General features: G+C 39.6%; 1 pseudogene; it reads right to left on the bottom strand.

Moving 5' to 3' along the window:
- The window catches only part of LOC149247944 (protein LATERAL BRANCHING OXIDOREDUCTASE 1-like), a 365,669-nt pseudogene that overhangs the window by 123,300 nt on the left and 227,542 nt on the right, over positions 1-14,827 (bottom strand).

Raw genomic sequence — 14,827 nt, 5'->3', positions numbered from 1 at the left:
AGCAGTCGATAGAGCAGTTCACTAGGGAGTCCACTGATGCATAGTTCACATGGTACCTCAGCTTCTACAGGTTCAGGTGCAGGCAAGAGGACAGCAGAAAGACAGTCAGGAGTTCAGGCTCCTGATGATGATGAGGAGGAGGAGTTTCATTCTCCAATGGGAGAAGTACACTCAAGGAAGAGGAAGCCCAAGTGGCTTCAAGACACCTAGATAGATGCCACATCTGTTGCTAATCCTAAGAGGCCTATCAGAGAGAGTAGACCACCTTAGAGGTTTTGTAGTTATATGGGAATGACTACCAGCATCCATGACTCTGAGCCTTCTAGCTATGAGGAGGCAGCTAGCCAGTAGGTCTGGAGAGAGGCCATGCAGGAGGAGTATTCTTCTATCATGAAGAATGATGTTTAGGAGTTGGTGCCGAGGCTTGTGGGAAAATTCATGGTTACTTCCCGATGGCTTTATAAGGTAAAGCATGCTGCAGATGACAGCATTAAGAAATTGAAAGTGAGGTTTGTGGCTAGAGGGTTCTCCCAGGTATAGGGAGTTGATTATGAGGAGACCTTCACTCTCGTGGCTCCATATACTTCGATCCACTCCATTATATCGATAGCAGTAGAGATGGGTTGGAAGATCCACCAGATGGATGTGAAGACTACATTTCTCAATGGCTTCATGCAGGAGGAGGTTTACATTGGTTAGCCACAGGGCTTTGAGGTGCATGGGAAGGAGTCCCATGTGTGCAGACTGAAGAAGGCCCTTTATGGCCTAAAACAATCTCCCAGAGCTTGGTACTCCAGGATAGATACATACTTGCAGGGGATGGGTTTCACAAAGAGTGAGGCAAATCTGAACCTTTACTATATTGTGATAGGTGAGGAGCCTCTCATTCTGGTGTTGTATGTGGATGACTTGGTCATTACAGGTGCAGAGAGACTCATAGAGCACTGCAAGAGAGATCTTGCAGTGGAGTTTGAGATGAAGGACATCGGCTTGATGCATTACTTTTTGGGTTTGGAGGTGTGGCAGGAGGAGGGGCATTTCTTCCTGGGGTAGGGGAAGTATATTGTGGACATCCTTGGCAAATTCCACATGGAGGATTGTAAACCCATGTCGACACCGATGATCACCAACTGGAAGAAGCTTTGTGCTTCGGATTCTGAGTTAGTGGATCCCACATTGTACAAGCAGCTGATTCGTTCCTTGATGTATTTGGTCAACACTAAATCAGATATTTGTTTTGCAGTCAACACGATGAGTCAGTTTATGTGTGAGCCTAGTAAGGTTCACTAGGTGGCTGCAAAACAGATTTTGCAGTACTTGCAGGGGACAGAGGATTATGGTTTGGACTACAGGCAGGGGGATGGAGTGAGATTGGCAGGTTATACTGATTTTGATTGGGCAGTTTGTGCTTCTGATAGGAAAAGCACTTTAGGGTGTTGTTTTGGGTTGGGTTCGACAGTAGTGTCATGGCTCAGCCGAAAGCAGTAGTCAGTAGCATTGAGTTCAGCGGAAGCAGAGTATATGTCAGCTAGTATAGCTAGTTGTGAGGCCATCTGGCTTCGCAAGATGTTGTTTGGCTTATTTGGTCAGCCGTTGAGACCTTCAATGATTTACTGTGATAATCATAGTTGTATTAAACTCAGGAAAAATCCAGTATTTCATGACAGGTCAAAGCATATCAGGATCAAATATCATTTCATCAGAGACTGTGTTCAGAAGGGCGCTGTGAAGCTTCATTATATTCCCACTGATGAGCAGGTTGCAGATATTCTTACCAAAGCCTTACCACAGGGACAGCATGACTACTTCAAAGAAAAGATGGGTGTGGTGAGGAACACCTTCCTCGGTAAGAGGGAGTGTTAAAATTTGATACCGGAGGACAGGTGGTTCGCTAAGGCTTTGATCTTTGGCCTAGGGAAAAGCGTCCAAAAGAATTTAATTTTTCTCCTAAAGTGACTTTATAATTTTTATAAAGTCAAATCTAATTTAAAAGTGACTTTAAGTGATAAAGTTACTAAAGTCTAATTTTAAAGTGACTTTAACAAAGTCAATGTAAAATTAGAAAGGAAAAGTGACTTTGGAAATAAATGACTAAGTGGGTCTTTAGTAAAGTGGAGTGAATTAAAAAATAGAAAGTGAGATTTAAATGAGCATTTAATCTCAGCCCTAGATCTCAGTCTATTTCAACCATTGGATTTAGGGATTCCCCAAAAGTCACTTAGGGTTAGATTAAAGGAGGAAAAGGAGGAAAAGGTCATTCATTCTTTCATGAGCAGATTGAGAGAAGGAGAGCAAGAGAGCAAGGGAGATTTCTGGACAGCGGAGGAGAAGGAGGCAGCAGCTTGGCACACATTCCAAGACAGCATTTTAGCAAATCCGTACAGCTGAGTTAGCACACAGTGAAAGGCAGATATTGGGAACAATTTTCTAGAAATCCGTATAGCAAGTGCACAGAAATCGAGGAGCAGAAATCCATACAGCAAGTGGTTGTACCTTGGCACGCATTTCTAGGCAGAAATCTGTACACTGTACTGCTTTTTTTTCTACACATAAATCGAGGAAACCATACAGTAGCATTTATGGCAGCTTGCACGCTTTTCTAGACACGTCGTACAGCAGCATTTAACGCTAAAACTTGGCCCAAAAATCGAGGAGGCCGTATAGCACTTATTGATGTTCTGTTTTACTGTTTGCAAGTTTTTCCAGTTGGCTGTGAGGCACAGAAAACGAGATAAGTTGTAAAAGTTTGCTTGCTGATTTTTGCTGAATATTTCTCACTCTAAAAAGCATTTTCCATAAATAAGAAGGAGCTTTCAAACTAGCTTTCCCCAAGAGTTGTAGGGGGTTTTTCCAGGGTCACCTTGACCAAAAATCATTGTGTTTAAATGTGTTGAATGGCTGTTTGTATGTACTGACTTTTATATTTCTGCATTTTCCAACATTCTGTAATTTTTCCAGAATTTGTGTTTTCAGAAAAAATTATTTTTCAGTTGTTGAATGTATGGATATGGGAAAGGGCATTTAACTATTTTGGAGAAATAAGGTGAAACTGAAAATCAGGGTGGGAAATGAGAAATTTTTACCCATAAATTCTATGTTCTAATTCTTAACAGGACTATGTATACTTGAAAACTGCTCCAAGCATAATTTCTTTAGTTGAAAAAATGCTAGTCTTCATATCAGAATGTGTTTGAAATACTCATGTCCGTTTCAACGTGTTTGTACGTGTTTGTACAGATTCAAGATTATGGACATTCTAATCTATTCTTGAGGTTTTATCTATGATCTTCCTGTGTAAGTTTTCCACTGTAATGCTCAGGTATTTTTCTTTAGATCCCCTCATTGTAGTCTCCTCAATGAGTCGACACCATTAGAGGTCAACAATGTTCTTTTTCTAACTGCTAGAGAATTATATTACTAGATTTGTTGTTCTGCCGATTGTGTGATTTTGTCAAATAGTTGGCAGTAGGGTAACCAAAAGTTACACCTTTAATTTTTGTGAAAAGTGCCTTGATTATGGTAAATCTAATGAGTGCCTTCATTATGGCAAATATGAGACCCTCATGCACCTTTTTTGGGAACGCTCCTTCTCCCGATAGTGTTAAAAACAAGTTCAACACAAAATTATCCCCTTTGCTTCAAGGAAATATTCACTGGAAGGAAGTCTTGCTCGAAGATTGTAAGTCCTTCTTCTTAAGTCACTACATTGGCCCTTTGGTATTGAATTTGCATCTAGGTACTTTATTCTCTGGATATTGCACCCTAAGAAAATTAGTTGTAAGTTCTGTCCATTCTTTTTCATAAATTGGCCTCTGATGAAGTGTCCAAGCCAAAGCCAAGGGATTTTCCTCATCCATGATGCTAAGAATGCATGTTTAATTGCATATTCAACCCCTCTTGCAGTATCGATTTCAGTAATATAGATGATTTTTTACTTTGTAATTTTATGGTTTCCTATACAATATTCGATGTTTCTTCCAGGAAACAAATTCCTTCTGGTAAGTATGAACATTTTTCTTCCTCAGAGAATATAACGTTACATTGTTTGCAGTTGGGTTGATTGTAGGTTTGCATTGCTAATGTTGTTAATTTACGTAGGTAATATTCTAAGTTTGGTCACTTAACCAGAGTGGAAGCTTGCACCTTCTTTTTACTAAAAAGGTTGTCTAAGCAGACTAACTGAATCTAGTTGGAACTCAACAAACTTAGGGTGCATTGAGCTGAAAGCCTTGGTGAATATGGACAAGACAATAAATTACGAATATCAATATTTTTTGGACCCATATCTCTATTAATACACCGGGGCAATATATGCCAACCATTGGGTTTAGGCAAGTACAAAATACCCAGGGTTGACAAGATCATAAATCACTACTATCAATCTTTCTGGAGCTATACCTCTATTACTACATTGGGACAATATATTCCATCCTTTGGATTTAGGTAAGTACAAAATAATCAAGGGTTGACATATACTACCCAGTGCATTAATAAATCTATAGCTCCAGAAATATTAGTTGCCATAAATAACCAGCCACCCATTGAATGAACCTAATTATTATTCTCTAATGAAAATATGAATGATTTATCATAAATATTATAAAATAAACCTAAATTATGCTCTAATTGAAATATGAACGATTGATCTGAATTATTATAATGAATAGACCTAAACATAATGCTCCAAGAGCAATTGGTTTCCGGCGGAATAACAATACACACCCAAAATCATGGTCAGGTACACCATGACTAAATAAAATAATTTGAATAACATTCTTAAGAGTGGTGGTAGATAAATTTTCTTTAGCTTTAAGATGTTGAACTGAACTTAATTGTAGATTTAAAAATGTTTGGGAAATTTAATGGACAAGATAGACTAGAGGAAATAAATAAATATAAACATATAACTCGAGTAAAAAAAAATGAGTAGGAAATAGCAAGGAGAAATATACTTGAATATGTATATGGGAGTCCATGGGTAAATTCTAGCTCTTCTACAGGGAAGTAAATTTCTCTAACTCCATAACCTAAGAATGCATTATTTAATATGAAATGTGTGTGAAATACAAACCAGGTTTTAAATATGAATTTATATAAATGTCAACTTACAGCTGTTATTTTATTCATAGTTGCTTGGCATTATTTAATATGAAATGTATGTGGAATACAAACCAGGTTTTAAATATGAATGAATATAAATGTTAACTTATAGCTGTTATTTTATTCCTAGTTGCTAGGCATCTATTGAAGATAAATCCAAATGTCAACCTCCATATAGCAGAGATAAAAATTCATACGACAGACAACTCTGAAACGTTAGGTGTGCACGAGCAAGCTGTATGCAGATGGCGTGATAGCAACATGACTACGCTACCTGTTGGCCATCGTTTTGATCCTTATTGGTTATTCAAGTTCATATAAACAAAAAGGAAAACATAGCACAAGCATCTGACACTTTTGCACGTTTTGTCATCTTCCCTTGGGCACACTTTAAGGACATGCCATCCTTCACGGCTTAAGTTGAAGTGGAGTCAAGTTCAACATGTTGGAACTACTACACACCTACATGCAGACTCTCAGTTAGAGCATGGGAGTACATGCAAAATTTCTTTTGCATGATTTACTCCTTGATTTGCTCCTTCTTTAACTCCGCAACTGGTTAGTTCTTCTGCATGATTTACTCCTTGATTTTCTCCTTCTTTAACTCCGCAATTGTTTAGTTCTTCTGCATGATTTACTCCTTGTATTGCTTCTTCTTTCACTCTGCAACTGGCTAGTTATCTCCAGAACTTGTTGTAGGTGTTGAGTCTTCTCATTGATCACCACTATGGTGCATTACCTTGGGATCACCTAGTAATGCTATATCATGAGCATTGTAACCTATTTTCTAATGAATCATTCTCTTCTTCTTTCGATTTTCTTTTAGTGTTTTTGCTCTGCAAAGCTGTGTGTTCAAACTTTACTAGCTACATTCATCTGTGTAGGTTTTCTAACACATTTACATGGTATCAGAGCCCACAGGTTGCTAGATAAAAGGCACACCAATACTTTATTTTGCAGGTATTACAGCTTGGAGATCGAAGGTCGATAGAAAAATGGAGTTTCCCAAAGCATCGATCCTAACACCATACAACTATCACAAATGGAAGGACCAAATGGCTTGATACCTTTGTCATAAAGGGTTGTACAGGATTACCATGGCTACAGAAGTGCAACCCACTTCAACCATAGAGATATCCAAGTACCTCAACCGTATGGATGAGGCCCACGGATCCATATGCATGTGCATCTCTCCAGAGTTGCAGTTTCATCGATCTGCCTGCAATACTCCCAATGAGATTTGGAAAAAGCTTGAAGATCTCTACGGGAAACAAGATGAGATGAAATGACATCTGCTTGAAGTGGAGCTGCTCTTATTGGATCCACGGAACTATGACAGAATTCAAGACTTCTTCACCAAATATAATGATCTATTGCTGCAACTCAAGGGTTGTGGAATTGACAAATCCAATGAGGAGAGTTGCCAAGTTCTCTCTATTCTGTCAAAGCTCAGACTGAAATACTTCGTCTTTGTGTCTACATTTCATTTAGTAAGGCTCGCAACAGGTAAATCCTACACTATGCCTTCTCTCAAAGAATTTATGGATTCCCTTACTTTTGAGCAAGATAAACTCATTGGCATGGGGAAAATCAAACCTCCAAAAGCGCATGCACTTGCTGTGCATGATGGCAGCCACAATAAAAATCACAAATCTGATTCAAATCATAAAAATCAGCACCAAAAATACAAGGGAAAAGCGCATTCCCATCCAAAGAAGGAACGGTACACCAAGCCCTTCAATGACTCCTCCGGCTCGAGAAATGAGAAAGGGAAGAAAGGAAACAGATGCACCTATTGTCAAAGAGGATTCCATCCAGAATCCTCTTGCATGAAGAAACAAATTGACCAAATGGCAGAAATCCTTCAGAAGCACAACCTTTGGGACAACATCCCTTAGGGCGCCAAGAAGAAAACTGACGATCCACCACACGGGAAAGGTAACAATTTTCATGCTTTAGTTGCAAATAATTCTTCTCTTGATGCATGGATTATAGATTCTAGTGCATCACATCATATGGCTACCGCAAAGGAAGTCTATTCCTCTTTGGATGCATGCAAAAGACCTCCCATCCTCATGGGAGATGACTCACCTATTGAGGTCACCGGAAAAGGTAGAGTGGAACTTTTACATGGAAGCTTTGAAGATGTGCTTCATGCTCCAAAACATTCGGTAAATCTGCTTTCAGTTTATCAGATCACTCATTCCGGCACTGGAAAGAGAGTGGAATTCACTCCAGATGCAGTGAACATATATGATCTACATAGCAGCTCCAAAATTGCCACTGGTGAGGTAAACAATGGAGCCAAACTGTATACATTTTCTCAATTTATTGAATCTGAATCCTCCTTATTGCTTACACATGCTGATGATAGTAGTAGGCTTTGAAATGAGAAGTTTGGTCACTTAAATTATAGGTATATGCAGTAGCTAAGCAAGAATGAGATCGTGGAAGGCTTGCCAAATATCAGTTTCTCCAAAGGAGTTTGTGAAGGTTGTGTGCTTGGCAAACATCCCAGAGAAAAGTTTGACACCGGCAAGACTCACAGAGCATCCTCTCCTCTCGATCTGATCCATAATGATCTCATGGCGCCTTTTCCTCATCCTTCCATAAACAAAGCAAGGTATGTGCTTACATTTATTGATGATTTCTCACGGTATACTTGGGTGTATCTTCTCAGGGCCAAATCTGAAGTTTTTGCGCACTTTGAAGATTTCAAAGCACTAGTTGAGACACGGTCAGAGAGAAAGATCAAAGCCCTCCATACAAACAATGAGGGGGAATATGTTAACACAACACTTCAGAACCTTTGCCTTCAGTCCGACATACAGTTGCAGTACACAGTTCCATACACTCCGCAACAGAACAGAGTTTCTCAGAGAAAGAACCGATCTCTCAAAGAGATGGCTTCCTGCATGTTGCATGCTAAGTCACTGCCTTATAAACTATGGGCTGAAGCACTTAATTGTGCTAATTACATCCAGAACAAATCTCCTCATAGGTCTGTCAAGGATCAGACCCCCTTTGAGGCTTGGAGCGGCACTAAACCAGAGGTCACCCACTTCTGTGTTTTCGGCTCTCGAGCATGGGCCAGGATCCCCTCTAAAAAGAGGAAAGCTCTTGATCCATAGAGCATTGAGTGCATCTTTGTTGGATACCCTGATGGTGTGAAGGGATACTGACTCCTGATTTCCTCTACGGACAAGCTCATCATTGAGCGAAGTGTCAAATTTGAGGAAAGTCTCTCGCATGCACCTCAATTGCCACATGAAGACACCTTTTATCTACCTCATGTCCGAGATGATGACTCAGTACACTTAGATGCAGATACAGAGCATGCAGATGCTGAGGTAGAGCATGTAGATGCAGAGACAGAGTCCTCAGATACAAATTTAGTGCATGCAAATGATGATCCACATCCAAGTTCAGATCGGGCTTCCAGCAGTGAATCATATTCCCTGTCATAAATCAGAGAACAAGGAGTTTACGTGAGATATATGCTCAAGACCACCCCGCTGCTAGAAATGGTCTTGTGGGGGATAATTCTGATCTACAGAGGACTAGTTCAGAGTTTATTAAGCCTCCTCTTGTCCTCACTGCCACTGAACCATCACCATCCTAGCATTGTCATTTGGTTCAGTCTTCTGATCCACAGTCTTATGTTGAGGTTGCTGAGCATCCATCTTGGGAGTCTGCCATGGAGGAGGAATATAACTCCCTCCTTGAGAACCAAACCTGGGATCTGGTCCCCCTTCCTTCAGGAAGGAAACTTGTCCAATGCAAATGGGTCTATAGGACCAAGAGTGTTGTAGATGGGCAAATCACCAGACGAAAAGTGAGGCTAGTAGCTAAAGGCTTCCAACAAGTGCATGGCATTGATTATGACAAGACCTTTGCTCCAGTAGCAAAGATGGATTCCATACGCCTTACACTTGCCATTGCAGCTGCCCAAGGATGAGAAGTACATCAAATGGATGTGAAGAATGCCTTTCTTCACGGAGACCTATCAAAGGAGATTTACATGGACAGCCGCATGGTTTCATTCAGGATTCATCTTTGGTCTGCACACTGGAGAAATCTCTCTACGGCCTTAAGCAGGCCCCGAGAGCTTGGTATGCGAAGATGGATTCTTTTCTCTTATCACAAAACTTTGAAAGATGTAAGTCTGATCCGAATGTTTACATGCTCAGGACACATGATTCTCTTCTTATCTTAGTTTTGTATGTGGATGATCTCCTAATCACCAACAACTCGGCTTCAACCATTGCTACAGTTAAGAGGGCCTTGCATGATAGGTTCTTGATGAAGGACATGGGTTCATTACACTTCTTTCTTGGTCTTGAGGTTAGCCAAGATGCCACAGGCATCAAACTCTCTCATGCTAAGTATGCACGGGATCTCCTCGAGAGATTTCGCATGACTGACTGCAAGCCACCACCGACTCCTTTTCTGTCTGGGGTCTGCCTTGAGGATGGAAGTGACACTCCATTAGTTGACAGCACTCTCTATCGACAGCTAGTGGGGAGCTTATTGTACCTCACCCACTCCAGACCAGATCTCTCATATGCAGTAGGGGCAGTTTCCAGATACATGCAGGAGTCGCATGAGCTACACTGGAATGCTGCCAAGCACATCCTCCAATATGTGCAGGGCGCCATCACCTTCGGGATTCACTATGCAGCAGGCACTACATTGAATCTCCTTGGCTTCACAAATTCTAATTGGGTGGGAGACAACATTGATCGCAAGTCCACCTCCGAATATTCACTCAGTCTAGGATCTGGCCCTATCTGTTGGTCGAGCAAGAAGCAGGCTGCTATTGCTCTCTCTTCAGCTGAGGCAGAGTACAGAGAAGTAGTCAACATCACCATTCAGGCTCTGTGGCTACAACACTTCCTCACTGAGTTGGGCGTCCAGTTCCACCAGCCCATTGTCATCTGGTGTGACAACCAAAGCACTCTCAAATTTTGCAGGAATCCAGTACAGCGGCAGTGGACGAAGCACATAGAGATCCATATGCACTACATCAGAGACTTAGTACATGATCGGGTCATTGATTTGCAGTTCTATCCCTCAGCAGAACAGACTGCAAACATCTTCACCAAGAGATTCACTGACCAGAAGTTTCGCTCTCTACGCGATCGTCTTGGAGTGAAGGACATAGTTTCTTAGCAACTGTCTTTTCTTCCTCTTTTCTTTTGATTACATTGTATTTTGAGGGGGGGGGTTTCCCACGAGGTTTTCCCTCTTTGCTCAATTTTAGTACAAGTTGCACTGTGTTTTGGGTGACCTTTGGCCTTAGTTGCCAAGGCCCATTTTCTATTTTTCCCCATAGTGGTGTTCAGGGGGGGTGTTGGAACTACTACACACCTACATGCGGACTCTCAGTTAGAGCATGGGACTACATGCAAGATTCCTTTTGCATGATTTACTCCTTTATTTGCTCCTTCTTTAACTCTGCAACTAGTTAGTTCTTCTGCATGATTTACTCTTTGATTTGCTCCTTTTTTAACTCCGCAACTGGTTAGTTCTTCTGCATGATTTACTCCTTGATTTGCTCCTTCTTTCACTCCGCAATTGGCTAGTTATTTCTGGAACTTGTTGTAGGTATTGAGTCTTCTCATTGATCACCACTATGGTGCATTACCTTGGGATCTTCACCCAGTAATGCTATATCATGAGCATTGTAACCTATTTTCCAATGAATCATTATTTCCTTCTTTCGATTTTCTTTTAGTGTTTTTGCAACCTTTACTAGCTAGATTCATATGTGCAGGTTTTCTAACACATTTACACAACAAAGTTCAACACCCTCTTCTCACAAAGTTTGTCGACTAGAAGATGACGTAGAAACTATGCATGACTTATTGTTTTATATAACGGAAGATGCTGTGACTGGTCCACGAGTTCTTGTGCAGGTCCAATTTCCGCAGAATATGATGGACTGTAAAAGGCAGCAATGGATAGTCATTCCTTCTTTGTTTGTTATTACAGTGTGCATGACACTTTTGTATTTTCCATTGCTCATGATCTACATATTCATTCCAATTAAATTATAGTATTAAAACAAATCATTCATATGATAATTTTCGAGGAATGCGTAGAAATCATGTACAATTAAAAAAATAACCATAGTTACCTCCACTAAGTCTCCAATGTTGACAATAAATGTATTGGATATTGGCTTTACAGAAATCCATGAGTCTTCCTTCCTAATGTTTAAACCTTCTGTGTCATAATCTTGCACTAGCAAGGTGATTCCTCCAGCATCGGAATGGGGATGGAGACCAAGAACAAGTTCTGGCTGTGGACAGGGCAAGTAATAGTTTAGCCGCAAAGACAGTGTAGTTGTTGGTTTTACTTTGTGGGTTTTCCTAATTACTTTAAACCCTAACCAAGATCTACTCCTTTGTAAGAAATTAAAATTAATGCACAGCGGAACTTACTTTCCATCTTCAAAGGCTCCTGGTCTTGACTTGAGTTATTGGCTCTTGAATCCTTCCAAGAACTTGCAATCCTTTTCTCTAGCTATCCTAAATGACAAAGTATCTAGTCTTCAATGGAGCAGACAATTTTTCTGAGTTGATTGCAAGCCTTGGAGACTCAGCCCCTTTATAGCAGTACAAAACCCCAATCCTAGGGCAGCCGAAATTTAGCTGAAACAAGTCTGTCAAGAAATCTGAAATTTCGGATTTCATCAGATTTTGAAATCGGGAACTTTCCAGAAAAAACTGAAATCAATCAGAATAGATTCTGATTTCCTTATTCAGCTCAAATTTATTACTGCAATTATTTTAATCAACTATAATCGGTCCATTAACAATTATAATTGTTTAACATTATTCTATATGTATTTGTATCCAAATCCTTATTTAAATACGTATAATGCCATGACTTAATTAATCACATTATTTTGGCATATTTTAATCATTACATAAATGTAATATTGCTGACAGTATTTGATATCATAATCATAATGCACGTATGTCCAACTTAATTATTGTAATTAGACGTCTCTAAATCCAACAATCTCCCACATGGACAAGTGCAACCTTTTGATTATATATCCTTAACTTTATTGCATGCAACTTTTCTGTCTTTACTTATCGTATTTCTTAAACAATTCCGTCCATCAATTATGCTAACAAAGGACTTAAGCGGCATTTGTCACATTTATTCGCAACTAAACTGACATAAATCACGCTGCCAACATAACTGAATGACATGAATCTGATTTGGACATATAGTTTAGAAATTACACGCAAGTGTGATTAGACGTGCCTATTTCTAATTGAGTCACCTTTACTTTACTGTATGAGGCCAAAAATTTAAACTTTAAAGAAAGAAATAATGAAACTGAAACTGAATGCAACTTGTATATATCATCAAAATTTTTTACAATTGCATTACATAGAACATCAAAAACAGAACTTAAAACATATTCAGACTCCCACATTTTCTAATTATCCTAAACAGATATTACACCCATACAAGCAACATGTTGGTGAAACTTCTTGGGTGGTAATCCTTTAGTAAGAGGATCCGCAATCATGGAGTCTGTACCTATGTGTTTTATACATAATTCATTATTCTGCACTCTCTCTTTTACAACCAAAAACTTAATGTCAATGTACTTCGACTTTGACGAACTTCGGTTGTTCGTTGCGTATAACACTGCTGAATTGTTGTCACATAATAATTTGAGTGGTTTCTGAATAGAATCCACAATTTTCAGACTTGTGACGAAGTTCTTCAGCCATACGCCATGATTAGATGCTTCAAAACATGCAACAAATTCAGCTGCCATAGTGGAGGAGGCTACCAATGACTGTTTAGCGCTCTTCCATGACACAGCACCACCTGCCATCATAAAGATGTATCCTGATGTTGACTTCATGCTGTCGACACATCCTCCAAAATCAGAATCGGTATATCCAATGACCTCGAGCTGTTCCGATCTCCGATATGTGAGCATATAGTCCCTTGTTCTCTTTAGGTATCTCAACACTCGCTTGGCTGCCTTCCAGTGTTCCATACCTGGGTTACTCAAATATCTCCCTAGCATTTCGGTAATGAACGCAATATCCAGACGCGTGCATACTTGTGCATACATGATGCTACCCACGGCTGAGGCATAGGGAATATCTTTCATGAGGTTTTTATCTAAGTCAGTTTGGGGACATTGTTTCAGACTAAACTTATCTCCTTTTGATATAGGGGTATCTCCTGGTTTGTTGTTTTGCATGCCAAATCTTGTTAGAATCTTATCGATATAGTTCCTCTGGGATAACCTCAGAATACCTTGAGATCTATCTCTAAGTATTTCAATCCCTAGAACAAATGATGCATCACCAAGATCTTTCATTTCAAAGTTCTTAAATAAAAAATTCTTAGTTTGATGCAACATGTCCTTATCGTTACTGGCAAGCAATATGTCATCTACATATAAAACCAAGAAAATAAATTTACTCCCACAGAACTTAAGGTATATACATTCATCTACTATGTTAGACTCAAAACCAAATGAGCTAATAACTTGGTGAAACTTATAATACCATTGTCGAGATGCTTGTTTTAGCCCATAGATAGATTTCTTAAGTCTGCAAACCATAGACCCTGCATCACCTGATACAAAGTTTTCTGGCTGCTTCATATAGATCGTTTCATCAATGTCACCATTGAGAAACGCCGTCTTTACATCCATCTGATGAAGTTCTAAATCATAATGTGCTACAAGCACCAATATAATCCTTAAAGAGTCTTTCGATGAAACTGGAGAGAAAGTCTCTTTATAATCAATGCCTTCTTTCTGTGTGAAACCTTTCGCAACAAGACGTGCCTTGTATTTTTCAACATTGCCTTTAGAATCCCGCTTAGTCTTAAATATCCATTTGCAACCAACGGGTTTCTTGTCTTTAGGCAACGGAACGATATCCTAAACGTCATTGTCATACATAGATTTCATCTCTTCATTCATGGCATTAATCCACATTTGAGAGTTAGAGCTTTCCACAGCTTGTTTGATATTAACAGGATCATTTTCAAACATGCCAATGTCAAACTCATGTTCTTGAAGATATGCATAATCCTTTGATTGTGTAGATCTTTTCTCTCTAGTAGATCTCCTAATTGGCACAGGCTCTAGATTTTCTTGAGGTTCATTTACAACTTGATCTTCAACAGGAGGAAGAACATCATTACCAACTTCTGAATCTCCCACAGGCCCTAGGCCATCAACATTTGTCATGTCAATGTGAGGGTTTGGGTTGGGTTCAGGTCCATTTGTGTTCTCTATTCCATGTTGAGTTTCTAACTGAGTTGTTTGGGATGATGAAGTTTGCACATTGTCAAAAGATGTATTTCTAAACGCAATCGGAATTTGAACAAAACTAGGACTTTGGTCCATAGTCTCATTCGCATTCGTCTCTTCTTCTTCAAAAATACTATCTTTTGTCATATCTCCCCCCACAAACTCATTATCCTCAAAAAATTTTGCACTTCCTGACTCGAAAATTGTATGTTTTGTTGGATTATAGAATTTCGTCCAGTTTCTTTTTGCTTGGCTTATAAGGCCTAGCTTCACATGGACATCCCCAAACTCTCAAATGATTCAAGCTAGGCTTGCGCCCAACCCATAACTCGTAAGGGGTCTTGTTAGCTGCTTTAGTAGGCACTCTATTAAGTATGTATGCTGCAGTCTTTAAGGCTTCTCCCCACAAATTCTCAG

Source organism: Pinus tabuliformis, chromosome 7 (genome assembly GCF_031772625.1).
Source record: "Pinus tabuliformis cultivar Carrire ecotype Pingquan chromosome 7, CPIR1, whole genome shotgun sequence".
Taxonomy (NCBI): Eukaryota; Viridiplantae; Streptophyta; class Pinopsida; order Pinales; family Pinaceae; genus Pinus; species Pinus tabuliformis.
This window is presented reverse-complemented; position numbering and strand designations above follow the sequence as displayed.